This window comes from Elephas maximus, chromosome 18 (assembly GCF_024166365.1).
Source record: "Elephas maximus indicus isolate mEleMax1 chromosome 18, mEleMax1 primary haplotype, whole genome shotgun sequence".
NCBI classification, from domain to species: domain Eukaryota; kingdom Metazoa; phylum Chordata; class Mammalia; order Proboscidea; family Elephantidae; genus Elephas; species Elephas maximus.
The window spans coordinates 45302662-45315058 of NC_064836.1; the positions used below are offsets into that span (position 1 = coordinate 45302662).

Genomic DNA, 12397 nt, shown 5'->3' on the forward strand with positions numbered 1-12397 from the left:
TCTCACCCTATTCTGCTTACCAGAACAAATTTATCTAAATTTTTTTCAGCCTTAAAATACTGACAAGCATGATCTCTAAAATTTACATGATACTACAAAAATTCAACAACAAAAAGACAACTCAATTAAAAAATGGACAAAGCCCCCCTGGAGTGTGAACCCCAGCTGCTACTACAATCTGGTGCACACAACTATCACCACTACTTCTCAAGGTGGATAGGTGATAGGGTGCATCACACACTTGATGACCCAAAATCAGATTCTACTCAAGAATAGTGAATGGACTCAGGCATATATATCTTGTAACAGCCCAAACCAGCTGGTAATAGGTCATAAGTAAGTCAAGGGCTACAACAATCAAGACAGCACAATCTAGTAGCCCATCCACTTACATTGAAAGAAAACAAAACAAGATAAGACTCAGTGAGCAAATATAGAATAAATCACTACCATATCTTAGTGACAGCTCAGAGACAGCAGTCAATATCAAACCACATAAAGAAGCAGACCATGACTGCTTCTCCAACCCCCCAAACTAAAGAATCAAAATCTTTCCCAAATGAAGATACAATCCTGGAATTATCAGATACAGAATATAAAAAACTAATTTACAGAATGCTTCAAGACATCAGGGATGACCTCAGAAATGAAATAAGGCAATCTGCAGAAAAAGCCAAGGAACACACTGATAAAGCAGTTGAAGAACTAAAAAAGATTATTCAAGAACATAGTGGAAAAATTAATAAGTTGCAAGAATCCATAGAGAGACAGCATTCAGAAATCCAAAAGATTAACAATAAAATTACAGAATTAGACAACGCAATAGGAAGTCAGAGGAGCAGACTCGAGCAATTAGAATGTAGACTGGGAAATCTGGAGGACCAAGGAATTAACACCAACATAGCTGAAAAAAAATCAGATAAAAGAATTAAAAAAAATGAAGAAACCCTAAGAATCAGGTGGGACTCTATCAAGAAGAATAACTTGTGTGTGACTGGAGTCCCAGAACAGGGAGGGGGGACAGAAAACACAGAGAAAATAGTTGAAGATCTGCTGACAGAAAACTTCCCTGACATCATGAAAGACGAAAGGATATCTATCCAAGATGCTCATCGAACCCCATTTAAGATTGATTCAAAAAGAAAAACACCAAGACATATTATCATCAAACTTGCCAAAACCAAAGATAAAGAGAAAATTTTAAAAGCAGCCAGGGATAAAAGAAAGGTCTCCTTCAAGGGAGAATCAATAAGAATAAGTTCAGACTACTCAGCAGAAACCATGCAGGCAAGAAGGCAATGGGATGACATATACAGAGCACTGAAGGAGAAAAACTGCCAGTCAAGGATCATATATACAGCAAAACTCTCTCTGAAATATGAAGGCGAAATTAAGATATTTACAGATAAGCACAAGCTTAGAGAATTTGCAAGAACCAAACCAAAGCTACAAGAAATACTAAAGGAAATTGTTTGGTCAGAAAACCAATAATATCAGATACCAGCACAACACAAGGTCACAGAACAGAACATCCTGATATCAATCAAATAGGGAAATCACAAAAACAAATAAAGATTAATTAAAAAAAAATGCTCAAAACAGGTAATCATTGAAGTCAATTTGTAAAAGATCACAATAATCAAAAAGAGGGACTAAATACAGGTGGCATAGAACTGCCATATGGAGAGTGATACAAGGCGATATAGGACAATACAAGTTAGGTTTTTACTTAGAAAAATAGGGGTAAATATTAAGGTAACCACAAAGAGGTATAACAACTCCATAACTCAAAATAAAAACCAAGAAAAACGTAACGACTCAGCAAACATAAAGTCAAATACTACGAAAATGAGGAACACACAATTTACAAAGAAAAACGTCTCAGCACAAAAAAGTAAGTGGAAAATTGAAATTGTCAACAACACACATAAAAAGGCATCAAAATGACAACACTAAACACATACTTATCTACAATTACACTGAATGTAAATGGACTAAATGCACCAATAAAGAGAATCTCAGACTGGATAAAGAAACATGATCTGTCTATATGCTGCCTATAAGAGACACACCTTAAACTTAGAGACACAAACAAACTAAAACTCAAAGGATGGAAAAAAATATATCAAGCAAACAATAAGCAAAAAAGAAGAGGAGTAGCAATATTAATTTCTGACAAAATAGACTTTAAACTTAAATCCACCACACACGATAAAGAAGGACACTACATAATGATAAAAGGGACAATTGATCAGGAAGATATAACCATTTCAAATATTTATGCACCCAATGACAGGGCTGCAAGATACATAAAACAAATTTTAACAGAACTGAAAAGTGAGATAGACACCTCCACAATTATAGTAGGAGACTTCAACACACCACTTTCAGAGAAGGACAGGACATTCAGTAAGAAGCTCAACAGAGACACAGAAGACCTAATTACAACAATGAACCAACTTGACCTCATTGACTTATACAGAACTCTCCACCCAACTGCTGCAAAATATACTTTTTTTTTCTAGCGCACACGGAACATTCTCTAGAATAGACCACATATTAGGTCATAAAACAAACCTTTGCAGAATCCAAAACATCAAAATATTACAAAGCATCTTCTCAGACCACAAGGCCATAAAAGTGGAAATCAATAACAAAAATTAGGGAAAAGAAATCAAATACTTGGAAACTGAACAATACCCTCCTGAAAAAAGACAGGGTTATACAAGACATCAAGGAGGGAATAAGGAAATTCATAGAATGCAACGAGAATGAAAATACTTCCTATCAAAACCTCTGGGACACAGCAAAAGCAGTGCTCAGAGGCCAATTTCTATCGATAAATGCACACATACAAAAAGAAGAAAGAGCCAAAATCAGAGAACTGTCCCTACAACTTGAACAAATAGAAAGTGAGCAACAAAAGAATCCATCAGGCACCAGCAGAAAACAAATAATAAAAATTAGAGCTGAACTAAATAAATTAGAGAACAGAAAAACAATTGAAAGAATTAACAAAGCCAAAAGCTGGTTCTTTGAAAAAATTAACAAAATTGATAAACCATTGGCCACACTGACTAAAGAAATACAGGAAAGGAAATAAATAACCCGAATAAGAAACAAGATGGGCCACATCACAACAGACCCAACTGAAATTAAAAGAATCATATCAGATTGTTACGTAAAATTATACTCTAACAAATTTGCAAACCTTGAAGAAATGGATGAATTCCTGGAAAAACACTACCTACCTAAACTAACACAATCAGAAGTAGAACAACTAAATAGACCCATAACAAAAAAAGAGATTGAAACAGTAATCAAAAAACTCCCAACAAAAAAAGCCCTGGCCCAGATGGCTTTACTGCAGAGTTCTACCAAACTTTCAGAGAAGAGTTAACACCACTACTACTAAAGGTATTTCAAAGCATAGAAAGACGGAATACTACCTAACTCATTCTACTAAGCCACCATATCCCTGATACCAAAACCAGGTAAAGATATCACAAAAAAAGAAAATTACAGACCTTTTATATCCCTCAGGAACATAGATGCAAAAATCCTCAACAAAATTCTAGCCCATAGAATTCAACAACATATCAAAAAAATAATCCACCACAACCAAGTGGGATTTATACCAAGTATGCAAGGCTGGTTTAATATGAGAAAAACCATTAATGTAATCCACCATATAAATAAAACAAAAGACAAAAACCACATGATCTTATCAATTGATGCAGAAAAGACATTTGACAAAGTCCAACACCCATTCATGATAAAAACTCTCAGCAACATAGGAATTGAAGGAAAATTCCTCAACATAATAAAGGGCATCTATACTTTTTTTTTTTTTTTTATACAAAGAGCCAATATCAGGCTAAATGGAGAGACTCTGAAAGCATTTCCCTTGAGAACGGGAACCAGACAAGGATGCCCTTTAACACCGCTTTTATTTAACATTGTGCTAGAGGTCCTAGCCAGAGCAATTAGGCTAGACAAAGAAATAAACGGCATCCAGATTGGCAAGGAGGAAGGAAAATTACCTCTATTTGCAGATGACATGATCTTATACACAGAAAACCCTAAGGAATCCTCCAGAAAACTACTGAAACTAATAGAAGAGTTTGGCAGAGTCTCAGAGTATAAGATAAACATACAAAAATCACTTGGATTCCTCTACAGCAACAAAAAGAACATCGAAGAGGAAATCACCAAATCAATACCATTCACAGTAGCCCCCAAGGAGATAAAATACTTAGGAATAAATCTTACCAAAGATGTAAAAGACCTATACAAAGAAAACTACAAAGTACTACTGCACAAAACTAAAAAAGACCTACTTAAGAGGAAAAACATACCTTGCTCATGGATAGGAAGACTTAACATAGTAAAAATGTCTATTCTACCAAAAGCCATCTATACATACAATGCACTTCTGATCCAAATTCCAATGACATTTTTTAAAGTGATGGAGAAACAAATCACCAACTTCATAAGGAATGGAAAGAAGCCTTGGATAAGTAAAGCATTACTGGAAAAGAAGAAGAAAGGGGGAGGCCTCACTCTACCTGATTTCAGAACATATTACACAGCCACAGTAGTCAAAACAGCCTGGTACTGGTACAACAACAGGCACACAGACCAATGGAACAGAATTGAGAACCCAGATATAAATCCATCCACATACGAGCAGCTGATATTTGACAAAGGCCTAGTGTCACTTAATTGGGGAAAAGATAGTCTTTTTAACAAATGGTGCTGGCCTAACTGGATATCCATTTGCAAAAAAATGAAACAGGACCCATACCTCACACCATGCACAAAAACTAACTCCAAGTGGATCAAAGACCTAAACATAAAGACTAAAACGATAAAGATCATGGAAGAAAAAATAGGGACAACCTTAGGAGCCCTAATACAAGGCATAAACAGAATACAAAATATTACCGAAAATGAGGAACAGAAACCAGATAACTGGGAGCTCCTAAAAATCAAACACCTATGCTCTTCTAAAGACTTCACCAAAAGATTAAAAAGACCACCTACAGATTGGGAAAAAAATTTCAGTTATGACATCTCCGACCAGCACCTGATCTCTAAAATCTATATGATTCTGTTAAAACTCAACCACAAAAAGACAAAAAACCCAATCAAGAAGTGGGCAAAGGACATGAACACACACTTCACTAAAGAAGATATTCAGGCAGCTAACAGATACATGAGAAAATGCTCTCGATCATTAGCCATTAGAGAAATGCAAATTAAAACTACGATGAGATTCCATCTCACTCCAGCAAGGCTGGCATTAATCCAAAAAACACAAAATAATAGATGCTGAAGAGGCTGTGGGAATGTAAAATGGTACAACCACTTTGGAAATCCATCTGGCATTTTCTTAAAAAGTTAGAAATAGAACTACCATACAACCCTGAAATCCCACTCCTTGGAATATACCCTAGAGAAATAAGAGCCTTCACGCAAACAGATATATGCACACCCATGTTTATTGCAGCTCTGTTTACAATAGCAAAAAGCTGGAAGCAACCAAGGTGTCCATCAACAGATGAATGGTTAAATAAATTATGGTATATTCACACAATGGAATACTATGCATTGATAAAGAACAGTCACGAATCTGTGAAACATTTCATAACATGGAGGAACCTGGAAGGAATTATGCTGAGCGAAATTAGTCAGATGCAAAAGGACAAATACTGTATAAGACCACTATTATAAGATCTTGAGAAATAGTATAAACTGAGAAGAACACATACTTTTGTGGTTACGAGCGGGGGGAGGGAGGGAGGGTGGGAGAGGGTTTTTTACTGATTAGTTAGTAGATAAGAACTGCTTTAGGTGAAGGGAAGGACAATATTCAATACATGGAAGGTCAGCTCAACTGGACTGGACCAAAAGCAAAGAAGTTTCCAGGATAAAATGAATGCTTCAAAGGTCAGTGGAGCAAGGGTGGGGGTTTGGGGAACATGGTTTAAGGGGACTTCTAAGTCAAGTGGCAAAATAATTCTATTATGAAAACATTCTGCATCCCACTTTGAAATGTGGCGTCTGGGGTCCTAAATGCTAACAATCGGCCATCTAAGATGCATCAATTGGTCTCAACCCACCTGGATCAAAGGAGAATGAAGAACACCAAGGTCACACGATAACTAAGAGCCCAAGAGACAGAAAGGGCCACATGAACTAGAGACTTACATCATCCTGAGACCAGAAGAACTAGTTGGTGCCCGGCCACAACTGATGACTGCCCTGACAGGGAGCACAACAGAGAACCCCTGAGGGAGCAGGAGATCAGTGGGACGCAGCCCCCAAATTCTCACAAAAAGACCATACTTAATGGTCTGACTGAGACTAGAGGAATCCCGGCCGGTCATGGTCCCCAAACCTTCTGTTGGCCCAGGACAGGAACCATTCCCAAAGACAACTGATCAGACTTGAAAGGGACTGGACAGTGGGTAGGAGAGAGATGCTGATGAAGAGTGAGCTATTTGTATCAGGTGGACACTTGAGATTGTGTTGGCATCTCCTCTCTGGAGGTGGGGTGGGAGGACAGAGAGAGTTGGAAGCTGGCAAAATTGTCACCAGAGACTGGAAGGGCTGACTCATTAGGGGGAGAGCAAGTGGGAGTACGGAGTAAGGTGTATATAAACTTATATGTGACAGTTTGACTTGATTTGTAAATGTTCACTTGAAGCTCAATAAAAGTTAATAAAAAAAAAAAAAATGGGCAAAGGACATGAACATGCACTTCACCAAAGAAGACGTTCAGTCAGCTAACAGATACATGAGAAAATGTTTATGATCATCAGCCATGAGAGAAATGCAAATCAAAACTACAATGAGATACCATCTCACTCCAACAGGCTGGTATTAATCCAAAAAGCACAAAAGACTAAATGTTGGAGAGGTTGTGGAGAGACTGGAACACTTATACACTGCTGGTGGGAATGAAAATGGTACAACCGCTTTGGAAATCGATTTGGCGCTTCCTTAAAAAGCCAGAAATAGAACTAGCATACGATCCAGCAATCTCACTCCTTGGAATATGTCTTAGAGAAATAAGTGCCTTTACATGAACAGATGTATGCACATCCATGTTCACTGCAGCACTGCTTACAATAGCAAAAAGATGGAAGCAACCAAGGTGCCCGTCAACAGATGAATGGATAAATTATAGTATATTCACACAATGGAATGCTACGCTTCGATAAAGAACAATGATGAATCTGCGGAACATTTCATAACATGGAGGAATCTGGAAGGCACCACTCTGAGTGAAATTAGTCAGCTGCAAAAGGACAAATATAGTATGAGACCACTATTATAAGAACTCAGGAAATAATTTAAACACAGAGGAAAATATTCTTTGACAGTGACGAGGGCGGGGAGGGAGGGGGGTATTCACTAATTAGATAATAGACAAGAACCGTTTTAGATGAAGGGAAAGACAGCACACAATATAGAAGAGGTCAGCACAACTGGACTAAACCAAAGCAAAGCAGTTTCCTGAATAAACCAAACGCTTCGAAGGCCAGAATAGCAGGGGTGGGCGTCTGGGGACTATGGTTTCAGGGGACTTCTAGGTCAATTGGCATAATAAAATCTATTAAGAAAACATTGTGTCCTACTTTGGTGAGTGGCATCTGGGGTCTTAAACGCTAGCAAGCAGCCATCTAGAATGCATTGATTGGTCTCAACCCACCTGGACTAAAGGAGAATGAAGAACACCAAAGATGCAAAGTAATTATGAGCCCAAGAGACAGAAAGGGCCACATAAATCAGGGACTCAATCACCCTGAGACCAGAAGAACTAGATGGTGCCCAGCTACAACTGATGACTGCCCTGACAGGCAACACAACAGAGAATCCCTGACGGAGCAGGACAGCAGTGGAATGTAGACCTCAAATTCCCGTAAAAAGACCAGGCTTAATGGTCTACTGAGACTGGAAGGACTCCGGAGGTCATGGTCCCCAGACATTATGTTAACCCAACACTGGAACCATTCCCAAAGTCAATTCTTCTGACAGGGATTGGACTGCACTATAAGATAGAAAATTATACTGGTGAGGAGTGAGATTCCTGGCTCAAGTAGACACATGAGACTATATGGGCAGCTCCTGTGTGGAGTCAAGACGAGAAGGCAGAGGGAGACAGAAGTTGGCTGAATGGACACGGGGAATACAGGGTGGAAAGAAGGAGCGTGCTATCTCATTAGGGGGAGAGCAACTAGGAGTACATAGCAAGGTGTATATAAATTTTTGCATGAGAGGCTGACTTGATTTGTAAACTTTCACTTAAAAAAAAAAGCACAATAAAAAAAATATTGACAAGCATGCTGCCTGCGTAATATCTTTTATTATTTGGGTTATTAATGTTCAATGATCTACAATAAACATGACATATTTATATTTTGTTTCAGAAATCATAATTTTCCTTTATTGTGAGTACTATTAAATTTCCAGTTGAAGAAAGCTGTAGCAGAGCTTTTGCTCCCCTCTAAATATTAGTTAAGTGCTCAGTTGCTAACCAAAAGGCTGGGGGTTCAAACCTACCCAGAGGCTCTGTGAGAGAAAGACCTGGTGATCTGCTCCCATAAAGATTACAGCCAAGAAAACCCCATGGGACAGTTCTACTCTGTCACATGGAGTCACTATGAGTCCAAAATCAATTTGATGGCCCTTAACTATTACAACTACTACTGTATGTGGCTTCGGTTATGCCCTGTGAAAAAGAAGACTGATCAGGGAAGTGAGCAAGGCTGAAATCCAGCCCGTTCTCTGCTTACCAAGCAATTAGCATGGGCCTATTTTATTTAACCTGCAAGAGTACATGTGTTATCTTCTCAGAGGAAAGGCAGGCTTTCTATAAATCACACGAAGTATAAGTGGGAATTAATCTAGTCAATGAATTTTAATATATTCTATAGAAAAAGTTTTCAAGACTGAAATCCTTGGTGTGTTTTTTTTAAATTCAATTTTGTTGATAAGAGCACAATTTTCATTTAAGTGTACTCCAGCTTAAAGCAGTGAAAGATTCTATGAATTAAACATACACATTCTCCCCAGAAACAATAACAAGATACATTAGGTCATTGGATCGATTTTCTTTTCCAATGTGAAATTGTTCCCTCTGTGTATTTTTTAATGTGTTTGTCCCATATAAGTTTAAAGTATTTAAGTTATGATTCTTATTCCCTTTCCCGGGGCACATATTCAAGAGTCAAGTAGAAGTCCCTGAAAATGAATTGAAGGATGAATCTTTTCATTTTACACTGCTTTGGTGAAGTAGACCGGTCTAGAATCTAGGGCACTTTGTTATTACTGGAGCCCTGGTGGCACAGTGGTTAAGAGGTGCTAACTAAAAAGTAGGCAGTTTGACTCCCTCAGCCACTCCTTGGAAACCCAATGGGGCATTTCTACTATGTCCTATAGGGTCGCTATGAGTTGGAATCGACACGACAGCAATGAGTTCTTGTTATTACTATTAACCTTCACTATTATTATTTCCACTATAGTATCAGTAAGCATCTCTTATTGGCTGACCATTGTGTTCATAATGTCCATTGTTTCTAATCCTTTCTATAAATCAGAACACTGGTGACAAAGTGGTTAAGAGCTCAGCTACTAACCAAAAGGTTGGCAGTTCAAATCCACCAGCCACTCCTTGGAAACCCTATGGAGCTGTTCTACTCTGTCCTACAGTGTCACTATGAGTCAGAATCGACTTGATGGCAATGGGTCTCTATAAACCAGCCTGATAGGTAGTGTTAGTCTCTTTTTAGAAAGGAGAAATCTCAGCTGTTTAGTGACTTCCCCAATCCAGAAAGCAAGGATATGTCCAAACTAAAGTTTAAACCCAGGTCCTAATAACTACATAATAATTGCTCATTCCTTTAGAGGAAACATTTCAAACTATGTCCCTTTTATTTTAATAAATCCAATCAATGAATACTTATAGAACATTTCTTATGTGCCCTCTATTCTCCTTGAGGCTAGAGATGAGCAATAGAGACTATTTCTGCTCTTACGAGTCTTATATCAGAGAAAGAGACAATGAACACATCTATAACATAAGCCCAGGTACTGATAAATGCTATGGAGGAAAATAATAAATTAGGGCAAGGAGACAGAGAGTAATGAGTTGGAAGCAGTGGTTGGGAGGTCAGAGAACGTCTTTCTGAGAGTGTGATGCGTCAGCAGTGGTCTGAATGAAATAAGGAGGAAGCCTTATGAAGGCTACAGGAAAGAATGCTCCAGGCAGATGCAACAAGTGTAAAGTGCCTGAGGCTGGAAGGAACATGGCACCTCAGAGGACACTGATGAAGGCCAGTGTCCCATGTGGGAATGCAAATACAGGAAAGTGGTAGGGAATAAAGTAGAAAAAATAGGCAGAGGACTCATAACGCAGGTTCAAGTAGGAAAGGGTAAGCAGTTGTGATTTTTTCTAATGAGAAGTTGTTGGAAGGTTTTATCTAATTGACACTTCTGAAAAATCACTTTGTCTGCTGTGTGGAAAATTAACTCTAGGGGGAGAAGAATGGAAAGAGAAATCGCAGAAGGCCATTGCAGTAGCTTGACAAGAGATGAGGGTGGCTTATGAAAGAGTGGGTAGCCTGGAGGTAGAGAGAAGTGGTTATGTTGGAACAGAGTTGAAAATTGAGCTGGCAGGACTTCCTGATAGAAAAAATGTGGGTGTCAAAAAAAGAGAGAAATCCAAGATCATGCCCAGGTTTTACACTGAGATACTGAGGGGTGTTCATGCCATTTACTGAGACAGGCAAAACTGGAAAGAAGCGAAATTTTAGGAGTGGATGAGTGGGAAATTAGGAGGCCTGTTTTTATACATGTTATGACTTCTTATGGCATTTTACACTATTTCTCTCCCACTCTGAGTCTGTAACATTTCAGTCTATATTAGAAAATACCTAAAAGGTGTTTGCAGATAGATATCTCTATGTATTTATGCAAGATGTAAAAAAACTCTCCCTACACACATCCTTTTACACACATCCACTCAAGCCATCTGTCTAACACACAAATGTAAAAGTGTCGCTGCTGTTTTACATTATACCTACATATTTATTGATTGGGACCCATGGTTTGATTTGGGTCATTCAAACCAGTGATTAAGTCTACCCGGGGCAGGGGGCATGCAACAAATGCTATTAAATTTTGTTTTTGCTCTAGATCACCCCTATGATGTCCAGGGGCAACCTTAATAGGTCCATTTTCTCTATCTATAACATATACTTTCCCACTGTGTTAAAGTTGGGAGCAGAGTTATAGACTTGGCTGAAATTTATTCTTCGTTGGTTTGTCTGTCTCTAACTTTCAGAATGATTCTCAAAAACATATTTCCTCCACAAAGCCTTCTGTTGATTGCCACAGGCCACATAGAAAAGAGCCCAGATCTTTTCTGAAGGTCTGATGACGGTATAATTTGCTCCACCCCTTCAGCACTTAGAAGTAACTTAAAATTCTTAGTTATCTGTTTAATGCTAAGTCCTTTATACCTAACAAGATTGAAAGCTGTTTAATGTCTTTCATGGGTTTTGTTTGTTTGTTTGTTTTATTTTTAAAGCCATGTCTTTTTTACATTCATATCACTCTGCACTGAAGAGAGTGCTCACATATAGGTGAACTTTTATTAACTTTTGCTGATTTCAAAAAAAAAAAAAAATAGAAGACCTACCTCCCAGTAGTCAGAAAGATATAAAATACTATAGGCATTTGGGAGCTTGTCACATATTTGTGAAATCGTAAGCTGCTAACTCTGTTAGGAGTATTACAGATAATCTAATCCAATTTTATTTTGCATTTGAAACTTTGTGAGGTAAACTGTGACTTGATAAAATCAAAACGGACAAAAAGTTAAACAAATAAAAAAGAACAGAACATACATCTGTGCCTACCATTGAAAGGCTTTGGTTTGCTTGTGGTTATTTTGTTCTTTTGGAGTTTTGTTTATTTAATTTTGTGTCTGATTTGAATTATACCAAGCATTCCATGATTTCTTTTACCTTGAAACAGTGATGGTCTTTGGGAATATTAAAAAAAGAAGAAATAACCTAGGGTACTTTTGAAGGAAGCTGGTTGTATTGGTAAAGTTGTGTGTCAACTTGGTTGGGCCATGGTTCTCAGTGGTTTGGCACTTACAGTGTAGTTTGGCAGCTATGCAATGATGTAATCACCTCCATAATGAGATCTGATATAATGTAATCACCTCCATGATGAGGTCTGCTATGAGCAATCAGTTGAAATGGGGAGTTTCCTTGGGGTTGTGGCTTGCATACAATATATGTAGACATTCTGGCAAAGTTCACTGGCCTTTCCTCATTCTGGATCCTGCAGCTGACTCCTGTTCATCTGACCTCTGATT

The 12397-nt window shown here is 38.1% G+C and overlaps 1 long non-coding RNA gene across 22 annotated transcripts in view; it reads right to left on the reverse strand.

The window, feature by feature from the left end:
- The window catches only part of LOC126061472 (uncharacterized), a 597975-nt gene that overhangs the window by 310688 nt on the left and 274890 nt on the right, over positions 1–12397 (reverse strand). The gene's annotated exons all lie outside the window — the stretch shown is intronic.